The sequence below is a fragment of the Triticum dicoccoides genome, chromosome 1B, assembly GCF_002162155.2.
Source record: "Triticum dicoccoides isolate Atlit2015 ecotype Zavitan chromosome 1B, WEW_v2.0, whole genome shotgun sequence".
In the NCBI taxonomy this organism is placed as follows: Eukaryota; Viridiplantae; Streptophyta; class Magnoliopsida; order Poales; family Poaceae; genus Triticum; species Triticum dicoccoides.
In genome coordinates this window covers 542,681,599-542,693,053 of record NC_041381.1, presented here as the reverse complement: position 1 = coordinate 542,693,053, position 11,455 = coordinate 542,681,599, and positions in this window count along the sequence as shown.

The following is an 11,455-nucleotide window of genomic DNA, read 5'->3' as shown; positions in this document are numbered from 1 at the left end:
TGCGCGAGATGTGGGGGTGCTGTGTGCGCGAGATGCGGGAGACACGAGGAAGAAGGAAGCGACCGGCCCAAAGGTTCGGCCGGTGCCCCGGATCGAAACGTTTACAGTTCAAAATACGAGCAGAGTGGAATCAAAAATAAATGTGAGAAACACACAATGCTACAGCATTCCAGAAGGTGACATGCATGTTTCAATCAATTTTGCCAGTAGTTTTTTTTTTAGGAAACACCTTTCAACCAAATCTAGACAACTACAAATACCAAACCCCCTCATATCACTGGGTTTCCACCGAATTATTACGGACACAAAATCCACACCTCCACATCCAGGCAGGCATACTATCATTTCTGAAAAGAAAGCCCTCCCATGATGAAAGCGAGCAAGATCCTCTCCCTGTCCGCCGAGACCGTGCGCTGCAGCACGTCGCCGTCGACGAGCCGCAGCTTCCGCGCGCAGTAATCCACCGAGGCGAGCGCGCCCTCCCAGAAGCGCCGGAAGTCCGCGAGCGAGCAGGCCTTCAGCGCGCCTTCCATGGCGGCGACGTCCGCGCGCGCGAAGCCGTACATGCCCACGCAGCTCTGGTACACCGCCCGCACGTCCTCGGAGATCTTCGGGTCCTGCGCCAGCTTCTTGCCGGCGCTCTCGGTGGCCTCGGACGACTGAAGGGCGGCCCTCACGGCGATGATGCCGTAGGCGCTGGCCGTGAGGCCGTCCCGTGCGCCGCACAGCGTCTTCTGGCAGAGCTCCAGCTCGCGCTGGCCCTGCCACGCGCTCGTCTTGTCGCACGCGCCGGCGACGGACATGGACCGGTCGCCGGCGCATGCGGCGTCGGTGCTGCCGGAGAGCAGGGCGATGGCCCCGAGAGATACGGCGAGGGCGCAGATGATGGGTGTGCTCTTCATGTTTGGTTCGATCTCTGTCTAAACCTATGCGCGTTCAGCAACCTCTGTGTGTATCGGAAGGAACCCAAGTGTATGTTGTGGGAATTGCACGATGTATTGCTCTTCGTGCATAAGCACGTATATATGATGTACAAAGATGGGCTACGGATCTCAACTATACAACGAACTAGGAGGCGGGCCCAATACGCAATATGCACATAACACATATACTCAACACCCCCCGGCAGTCGAAGCAGCACCACGGCTGACGCAAAGACTGGACCGGAACTCCTCAAATGACGCCGTAGGCAAGCCCTTGGTCATGATATCGGCAAATTGTTGGGAAGTAGGGACGTGTAAAACACGAATATGGCCAAGGGCCACCTGTTCCCGAACAAAATGAATATCCAACTCAATATGCTTGGTCCGTCGATGATGCACCGGGCGGAGAGGTAGAGCGCCGAGACGTTGTCGCAGTAGACCACCGTGGCACGGTTGTAACGCCCCGAGACCGATGTGCCAGGTGTCGTTCAGTTATTCGTTGTTGTTGTCTTGTCATTGGCTTGCGTGTTGCATTTCATCATGTCATCATGTGCATTGCATCATCATGTTTTCAAAACTTGCATCCGTCCCGGTCTCCTCGTCCCTTCCGTTGTCCGTTCTGAGCCCAGACACACTTGCACGCGCCCGCGGCATGTCCGAAATAGTATTTTATAAGTGGCCGGAAAATGTTCTCGGAATGGGATGAGAGTTGACGTGCGGTCTTATTATAGTGTAGGTAGACCGCCTGCCAAGTTTCATCGCGTTCGGAGTTCGTTTGATAGCCCAACCGTTAAACTATAGCGGCATTATAGCCGGTCTAACGTCGGACGTTTTCGGTCTCCGGAAACAGTCGCCGGGCCTCCCTCTCTTCTCTTCTCTCAGCTCGAGACCGTCTGCACAGCCCACCTAGTCCATCCTCCTTCCCCTCTTCGCTTCCGGAGTTGCCCGATGCGATCGCGCGGTCCGAAACCCTCTCTGCACAGTGCATCGAACCCCTCACGCGAGCGCCCGAAAGCTGTCCCGGGCCCGACTCGGACAGTCGTTACCGCTGTGTCCGGATCATTCCCAAACATCTGCAAAATATCTTCGTTTTATTATTCGGGCTATTTAACCTATTTATTTACGACCGCCCGATTAGAATCGGACGGACCGGATTAGTCCCTACCTAGTCCCCTGCCTATATAATCAGACCAAATCCCTAAATTTTAGGGATCCATCCCACCGCCGCCGCCATCTTCCTCGGGATCCAGATCCACCCATGCTCCCTCGTTTTCCACAGCGAGCCAACCACTACATCGGGGCCGCCCGAATCCCGCAGCGCCTCCTCCTTCCTCAGTCGCGCCGCCCCTGCCTTCTGGTTGATCCCCTCCTCCACGAGCTGCCCAGCCGGGCCTCTCTTGCAGCTGAGCCCCTTCCTCGCGCGTCGGTCTCCTCTCGCTGATCCGCCTCGTCCCGGAGCAAACTCGTCGGTGTTCCTCGTCGTCCTCGCGCTGGTGGTCGCCGGCCACCCAAGAAGCAGTAGTCCGGAGCCCTAGCTGCAACAACCTCGACCCGCGCCGTCTTCCCCGTCAACCACCTCGAGTGTGGGCCTCGTCCAGCCTCATCGTCCCCGACCTTTTTTTTCCGGCCGGATCCGCCCCCAGCGCCGTGGTTCCCCGGCGCCTCGAACCTCCCCTGCTTCGTCGCTGCTTGAACTCGGGCACGCTCCCAAGACCCATGGCGCCCCTCCCGTGTGCGCCTCTTCTCGTCCTCCGCGCCGTTTTTCCCGTTGGCCCTGCGCGCTGACCCAATCGCCCCGCCTCATGGTCTGCCGTCACCGCCGGAGACCAAGCAGCGCCGCCCCGCCTGCACGCCTCTCCCCATGCCCGGATCCGCCGCCGCACGCACATGGGCCGCCTCCCCTTCAACCGTTGACCGCGGCCCCTGCACCCCCTCGCCTCGTTCCTCATCGCGCGGCCCAACTCCCTCCAGGCCCAGCGCGCCCTCCTGCCTCGCCTCCCCTCCGAACCGGCCCAAGGCCCAGGGTGAGCAGCCCCCTCCTCTTGTTTTTTTTACTCTTGTTGGGCTGCCCAGTGCACTGTTCAGATTCGGCCCGATTCATGTTTTTTTCCTGCCGAACGATTTGTCCAATTATTCCAGGGATTGCCAGTTTTACAGATTAGACCCTCATGTTCATGCATTTAATAACTCAAGAACCGTGCATCGGATTAAAATGTTTTATATATGAAACTTGCTCAGAATTTTGTGTAGATTAATAATATCCAACTTTCACCTATATTTAAAATGTTAAAAATGTTGTTTGCATTAATTTGCTCCTATGCCATGCTAAAATGCTTTATTTCATAACTAAATAACCGTAGCTCCGAATTAAATAAACTTTATATGTAAATGGGGTAGAATTTTGCCTAGTTTATCATGGTGACCTTTATTTGCATATTAAACAACTCTAAAATTGTGTTTAGGGCAGAATAGGACCTAATCTAAAATATGCATATGGGGAGTTTCCGGAATTGTTGTTCGTTGCTTCCGGCCTCATTTAAACTTGACTAGATAGGTAGTTTTACTTTGCTTCACCCTCTTGCCATGTTAACCAACATTTAATATTGTTGAGTACATAAACGAGATCAAACTAAATAACTTGTTGTGGTGTTTCGTCAATATGCAACTCGTTGCATATTGATCTCCACTTAATTTGTAGAACTGCTTGTGCACTTTGCCATGCCATGCTTCATTAAACCGGACATGCATCATACTCGTTTGTGCATCATGCCATGTTGATGTGTTGGTTATTTACTATGTTGTGTGCTTCTTTTTCCGGTGATTGCTTCTTCGGGTTGGTTCCGATACATCGCGTTTGTGAGGATCCATTCGTCTACGTCCGTTTGTCTTCTTCATGGACTCGTTCTTCTTCCTTGCGGGATTTCAGGCAAGATGATCATACCCTCGAAATCACTACTATCTTTTCTATGCTAGTTTGCTCGCTCTTTTGCCATGCCAATGCTACGATGCCTACCATTTGCTTGTCAGCCTCCCAAATTGCCATGTCAAACCTCTAACCCACCATGTCCTAGCAAACCGTTGATTGGCTATGTTACCGCTTTGCTCAGCCCCTCTTATAGCGTTGTTAGTTGCAGGTGAAGATTGAAGTTTGTTCCTTGTTGGAACATGGAGATGTTCCTTGTTGGAACATGTTTACTTGTTGGGATATCACAATATATCTTACTTAATTAATGCATCTATATACTGGTAAAGGGTGGAAGGCTTGGCCTTATGCCTGGTGTTTTGTTCCACTCTTGCCGCCCTAGTTTCCGTCGTATCGGTGTTATGTTCCCGGATTTTGCGTCCCTTACGCGGTTGGGCTATAATGGGAACCCCTTGACAGTTCGCCTTAAGTAAAGCTCTTCCAGCAATGCCCAACATTGGTTTTACCATTCGCCACCTAGCCTCTTTTTCCCTTGGGTTTCGCGGACTCAAGGGTCATCATTATTTTACCCCCCGGGCCAGTGCTCCTCTGAGTGTTGGTCCAACCTGTCAGCTGCCGGTGGCCACCAGGGGCAACTCTGGGTTGGCCTACCCGTACCTAAGACAAACTGAGTGTGCCCTGAGAAAGAGATATGTGCAGCTCCTATCGGGATTTGTCGGCACATTCGGGCGGTGTTGCTGGTTTAGTTTTACCCTGTCGAAATGTCTTGTTGTACCGGGATACCGAGTCTGATCGGAACGTCTCGGGTGGAGGTCTATTCCTTCGTTGACCGTGAGAGCTTGTCGTGGGCTAAGTTGGGACACCCTGCAGGGATTTGAACTTTCGAAAGCTGTGCCCGCGGTTATGGGCAGATGGGAATTTGTTAACGTCCGGTTGTAGAAAACCCGAAGTTGACCTTAATTAAAATACATCAACCGTGTGTGTAACCGTGATGGTCTCTTTCCGGCGGAGTCCGGGAAGTGAACACGGTGTTGGAGTTATGCTTGACGTAGGTAGTCCAGGATCACTTCTTGATCATACCTTTATCGACCGTGCTTTGCCTTCTCTTCTCGCTCTCATTTGCGTATGTTAGCCACCATATATGCTAGTCGCTTGCTGCAGCTCCACCTTATTACCCCAGCCTTCCTATAAGCTTAAATAGTCTTGATCTCGCGGGTGCGAGATTGCTGAGTCCCTGTGGCTCACAGATACTTCCAAAACCAGTTTGCAGGTGCCGATGAGTTTGTGCAGTTGACGCAACCAAGCTCAGGAGGAGCTCGATGAAGATCTTGTCCTTTATGTTGTTTCGTGTTAGTTGATCAGTAGTGGAGCCCAGTTGGGGTCGATCGGGGACCTTTGTCGCATTTGGGGTTCTTCTTTTATTTTTGTTCCGTAGACGGACCTTGATTGTATCTGGATGATGTAATGCTTTATTCATGTAATTGTGTGAAGTGGCGATTATAAGGCAACTATGTATCTCTTTCCCTTATGTATTACATGGGTTGTGTGAAGATTACCTCACTTGCGACATTGCTTTCAATGCGGTTATGCCTCTAAGTCATGCTTCGACACGTGGGAGATATAGCCGCATCGAGGGCGTGACAAGTTGGTATCAGAGCCTTCCCCGACCTTAGGAGCCCCATTGCTTGATCATTTTTAGTGGCCGAGTTGTGTCTAGAAAAATGTTTTGAGTCATTTAGGAATTATATATCGGAGAGTTAGGAATTCCTTTTTACTTCCCAGTCTCTTCATCGCTCTGGTAAGGCATCCTGACGTAGAGTTTTGACTCTTCTCTTCTCAAATTTCTCTAAATTTTTTTTAGGATCACGCGGGTATCTTGGAATCGTTCCGATGGTTTTATGACGAGAACATTGTCTTGGTGCCTCCTGTCAGGGGTTTTGTGGAAGTGTCCCGGGGAGTTGAGCTCTGAGGTGTTGTCATCATAATTTTATCGTTGCAGTTCTGGAATACCTGAGTTTAGTACGCCGACATCGAAAATCTCTTTTATGCAGTTGTTGGTGAGATAACCCCGATAACCCAGTACTGAGGTGAGTACGGGAGTATCGCCATAACTTGTATAACGGACGCTTTTCGAAGGTTGAGGTAGATGATTTCCGAAGGTTTCTTGGTTATGTGTTGAAGGATGGATACAGCTGGATGTAGGATTTGCTAGTTTGGGTGAGATATTATGCTTCCCCTGTATCCCCAACACCTGATTGCATAACTTGAAAATTTCGGGAGTTTCATAGGTGGGAATTCAAGTAGCTCTTAGGATATCTTTCCGACGGATGTATGATATGAAATTGGGGTTCGACGTCTAGTGGTCCGCCTTTCCACGGTCGTTTTTACAGTGGTCTTGTTGTGTCTTAAAGAGTCCTTGGCTATGCCGACTCGGGGACACTTCGTATGTCATGTGCACTGCCTTGTACATGATGGTGCTGTACACTCGAGCCCGTGTGGGCCCCACCACGAAAACTTCGGACGGAATCTCTATCATATGTTTGTTCCGGCTTATTCTGCAAGCCAGTCCTTTGTTTTTGTTTTGAGTTGTGGTATTCGAGTTGCTTCAATGTCAAGTGTTGATTCCATACCTTTCTTAAATGGTGTTCTCATATTTCTATGGGAGTGCTAATCCTTTCGATCATTGAGATTGTCATGTCAATTCTTTCCAACCGGTGTGCTTCTTTTCAAGTGGATCCGATCATTTCAACATTCGCAAGATCACCTCTCAGTTTTCTCAACGGTGTTTGTTTCATCCGTCCCAAGTTGTTTTTGTTTTCCCGCCCTCCCACCCCTTTTTCTTCAAGGACTCATTTATTTTAATCAAGTATCCATTTATTCATGTGAAGTCACTTCACTGTTTTCGATCAATGTTCTGATCTGGTGATCCCTCGTGAAGATGCTCACGAGCTTCAAGTTCATCATCCTTCATTATTGTTTCTTCTCCGGTGGTGTTAATTTCAAGCTTTCGGTGTTGATCATATTTTTTTTCCTCGTGTCAAATGCTTGTTGATACCGGTGCACCTCTTAATCTTTCACTTCTCGCTTTTCATTTGTTCTGGAGTGCTCAAGATGTCTCGAAGATTCGTGTTTCCACTCTGCATTTGTTCAAGCTCTTTCGAGATTGGTATCTCATTCAAGTCATTTAATTCAACCGGTGCAACATCTCTTTTAAATCTTTTCAACGGTGTTCTTTTGAGTGGGCCCTAACCCACAGGTCTTTTCCCAGGATCTTACCTGACTCTTCTAATTATCACGAGCGATTCTCAAATTCTTTTCGAAGTTTGATGTAAGGATGAGTTATCATCAGTCAAATACTTTTCTCCAAGATCTTTCAAATTCTTTTTATAGTTGGCTCAACCTCTTCGCTTTTGATTCTTCCGGTGTGCCTCAATAATTCTTGGTGGTGTTTCTCGTTGTCATTCTCATCATTTGAAGACCGAAGAAGAGTTTCTCTTTAATCTTGCTCTATTCTCTTCAAGATTCATGGTGCTAGCTTGTGGCCATCCTCTCATAATTGTTTTCGATTGTGAGAATCTTTTTCACCCATCTGGAGTAATTCAAGAGTCTTCTCAGTTTGATTATCCGGAGCCCATCATCAAAGATTTATTCATTCTTAGTTTGCAGTTATCATTCTCCGATCTTACCGGTGCCTTGTTCAAGTGATCTTTAATCGGCTCGTGCTCTCTTCGTTCTCATGTACCTAAATACCCTAAAAGTATCTTCATTCATTTTGCAATTCTTCCCGGTGATTTGTGCATTTGCTACGTTCAATTTCAATTCTTACGGTGGTTCGTTCAAGAGTTCTCTTTCTTTGTTATCATATCAATTCATTCGTTCTTTCCAAATCCTACCGGTGGTTCGTTGAAGACCTTCTCAAGTTTACGCCATATCTCTCTTAATCCTTTCTACAAGAATAAGTGGTATGCCAAATCCGTTGCTTGTCATCAATTTAAATTGGTGAAGGATACGCATAACATAATTCTTATTCTGGTTTCATCCAAGTGATTAATCCTTTCCTTCAGAGTTTGTCCAGGAGGAATAAATTCTTGGCTGCTTGTTGTTCATCTTTCTTCCAGAGTTCTAAGTTTTTCGCATTATCTCGTCGCGAAGCTCCATCTAAATCATCGCAAGGCTTCACCTTGTGTTTTCAACTTCTCTTTCTTTTTATCATCCTTTTATTACCGGAGTTCTTCATGGAGGCTCTACATGATGGTTCATCAAGGATTTATATTTCTTCTTGAAGTGTTCATTGAGATTCTTTTCTAAGAAACTCAAGCTTTCTTCATCTTGCTATCCGGAGTGCAATTTCTTTCTACCGTATCTTTGGAGGTGGTATTATGTCCTTCTTGATAATTCCCCTTCGTTGCTTCGTGAGTCACAAGTTATCAAGAATGAGATATTTTAAATCCATCAATCTCTTCTTTGGAGTTATCTTGAGTTGTATTTTCACCTAAAGCCTTCCCTAAGGTTTGTTGCCATTTATGGTGCTTGTAAATGATCCAAGTACTTCATTTATCCTCCCGGTGAAATAAGTTTCTCGTCTCCTCGTTCATATCAATCCAATTCTTCTTCCCGTGAGTGGCAGGTTGTCATCTCATAATTTGAGATGTATTTCATAAGACCATATCAAGATTATTCTTTTCGTTGTTGGTTTTCAACAACTCCATTCTAGCATTTGTTGTATCTGTGATCTCTCAAGATCTTGTTTCCCTACGTTCCGGAGTCATTGTGATGTTACTCTTTTCAACCCATCATCTCGTTTGTCAAAGATCATGTTCTTTTCGTGCTTATCCATTTAACCAGAGTGTCGTGTCCTCTGCTCAAGTTCTTTTCATCTTATCTAGTCTTGTATCACTTTTCAACCGGAGTGCTGTTCGAAATTGGTCTTCCTTGATCCCCTTCCTTAACCGGCGCATTTTCAATATATATCTTCCCTTCAACCTCAAGGTTTCGCAATGCTCTTTGTCCCTAGTTTCTAACGGAGTGTTGTGAACTTTGTTCTCCTCCGTTGTTTCATTTCTTCCAATTTGTTCAACCCCTTAAGGTTCGTGGTTTCACTCGTTTGTCAGAGAAGCAACTTAGTTTACCTTTTCTCTTTCTCTTCCGTTTTCCCTCCGGTGCCATTCTAGATCTCGGGACGAGATCCTCTCGTAGTGGTGGAGTGTTGTAACGCCCCGAGACCGATGTGCCAGGTGTCGTTCAGTTATTCGTTGTTGTTGTCTTGTCATTGGCTTGCGTGTTGCATTTCATCATGTCATCATGTGCATTGCATCATCATGTTTTCAAAACTTGCATCCGTCCCGGTCTCCTCGTTCCTTCCGTTGTCCGTTCTGAGCCCAGACACACTTGCACGCGCCCGCGGCATGTCCGAAATAGTATTTTATAAGTGGCCGGAAAATGTTCTCGGAATGGGATGAGAGTTGACGTGCGGTCTTATTATAGTGTAGGTAGACCGCCTGCCAAGTTTCATCGCGTTCGGAGTTCGTTTGATAGCCCAACCGTTAAACTATAGCGGCATTATAGCCGGTCTAACGTCGGACGTTTTCGGTCTCCGAAAACAGTCGCCGGGCCTCCCTCTCTTCTCTTCTCTCAGCTCGAGACCGTCTGCACAGCCCACCTAGTCCATCCTCCTTCCCCTCTTCGCTTCCGGAGTTGCCCGATGCGATCGCGCGGTCCGAAACCCTCTCTGCACAGTGCATCGAACCCCTCACGTGAGCGCCCGAAAGCTGTCCCGGGCCCGACTCGGACAGTCGTTACCGCTGTGTCCGGGTCATTCCCAAACATCTGCAAAATATCTTCGTTTTATTATTCGGGCTATTTAACCTATTTATTTACGACCGCCCGATTAGAATCGGACGGACCGGATTAGTCCCTACCTAGTCCCCTGCCTATATAATCAGACCAAATCCCTAAATTTTAGGGATCCATCCCACCGCCGCCGCCATCTTCCTCGGGATCCAGATCCACCCATGCTCCCTCGTTTTCCACAGCGAGCCAACCACTACATCGGGGCCGCCCGAATCCCGCAGCGCCTCCTCCTTCCTCGGTCGCGCCGCCCCTGCCTTCTGGTTGATCCCCTCCTCCACGAGCTGCCCAGCCGGGCCTCTCTTGCAGCTGAGCCCCTTCCTCACGCGTCGGTCTCCTCTCGCTGATCCGCCTCGTCCCGGAGCAAACTCGCCGGTGTTCCTCGTCGTCCTCGCGCTGGTGGTCGCCGGCCACCCAAGAAGCAGTAGTCCGGAGCCCCAGCTGCAACAACCTCGACCCGCGCCGTCTTCCCCGTCAACCACCTCGAGCGTGGGCCTCGTCCAGCCTCATCGTCCCCGACCTTTTTTTCCGGCTGGATCCGCCCCCAGCGCCGTGGTTCCCCGGCGCCTCGAACCTCCCCTGCTTCGTCGCTGCTTGAACTCGGGCACGCTCCCAAGACCCAAGGCACCCCTCCCGTGTGCGCCTCTTCTCGTCCTCCGCGCCGTTTTTCCCGTTGGCCCTGCGCGCTGACCCAATCGCCCCGCCTCATGGTCTGCCGTCGCCGCCGGAGACCAAGCAGCGCCGCCCCGCCTGCACGCCTCTCCCCATGCCCGGATCCGCCGCCGCACGCACATGGGCCGCCTCCCCTTCAACCGTTGACCGCGGCCCCTGCACCCCCTCGCCTCGTTCCTCATCGCGCGGCCCAACTCCCTCCAGGCCCAGCGCGCCCTCCTGCCTCGCCTCCCCTCCGAACCGGCCCAAGGCCCAGGGTGAGCAGCCCCCTCCTCTTGTTTTTTTTACTCTTGTTGGGCTGCCCAGTGCACTGTTCAGATTCGGCCCGATTCATGTTTTTTTCCTGCCGAACGATTTGTCCAATTATTCCAGGGATTGCCAGTTTTACAGATTAGACCCTCATGTTCATGCATTTAATAACTCAAGAACCGTGCATCGGATTAAAATGTTTTATATATGAAACTTGCTCAGAATTTTATGTAGATTAATAATATCCAACTTTCACCTATATTTAAAATGTTAAAAATGTTGTTTGCATTAATTTGCTCCTATGCCATGCTAAAATGCTTTATTTCATAACTAAATAACCGTAGCTTCGAATTAAATAAACTTTATATGTAAATGGGGTAGAATTTTGCCTAGTTTATCATGGTGACCTTTATTTGCATATTAAACAACTCTAAAATTGTGTTTAGGGCAGAACAGGACCTAATCTAAAATATGCATATGGGGAGTTTCCGGAATTGTTGTTCGTTGCTTCCGGCCTCATTTAAACTTGACTAGATAGGTAGTTTTACTTTGCTTCACCCTCTTGCCATGTTAACCAACATTTAATATTGTTGAGTACATAAACGAGATCAAACTAAATAACTTGTTGTGGTGTTTCGTCAATATGCAACTCGTTGCATATTGATCTCCACTTAATTTGTAGAACTGCTTGTGCACTTTGCCATGCCATGCTTCATTAAACCGGACATGCATCATACTCGTTTGTGCATCATGCCATGTTGATGTGTTGGTTATTTACTATGTTGTGTGCTTCTTTTCCGGTGATTGCTTCTTCGGGTTGGTTCCGATACGTCGCGTTTGT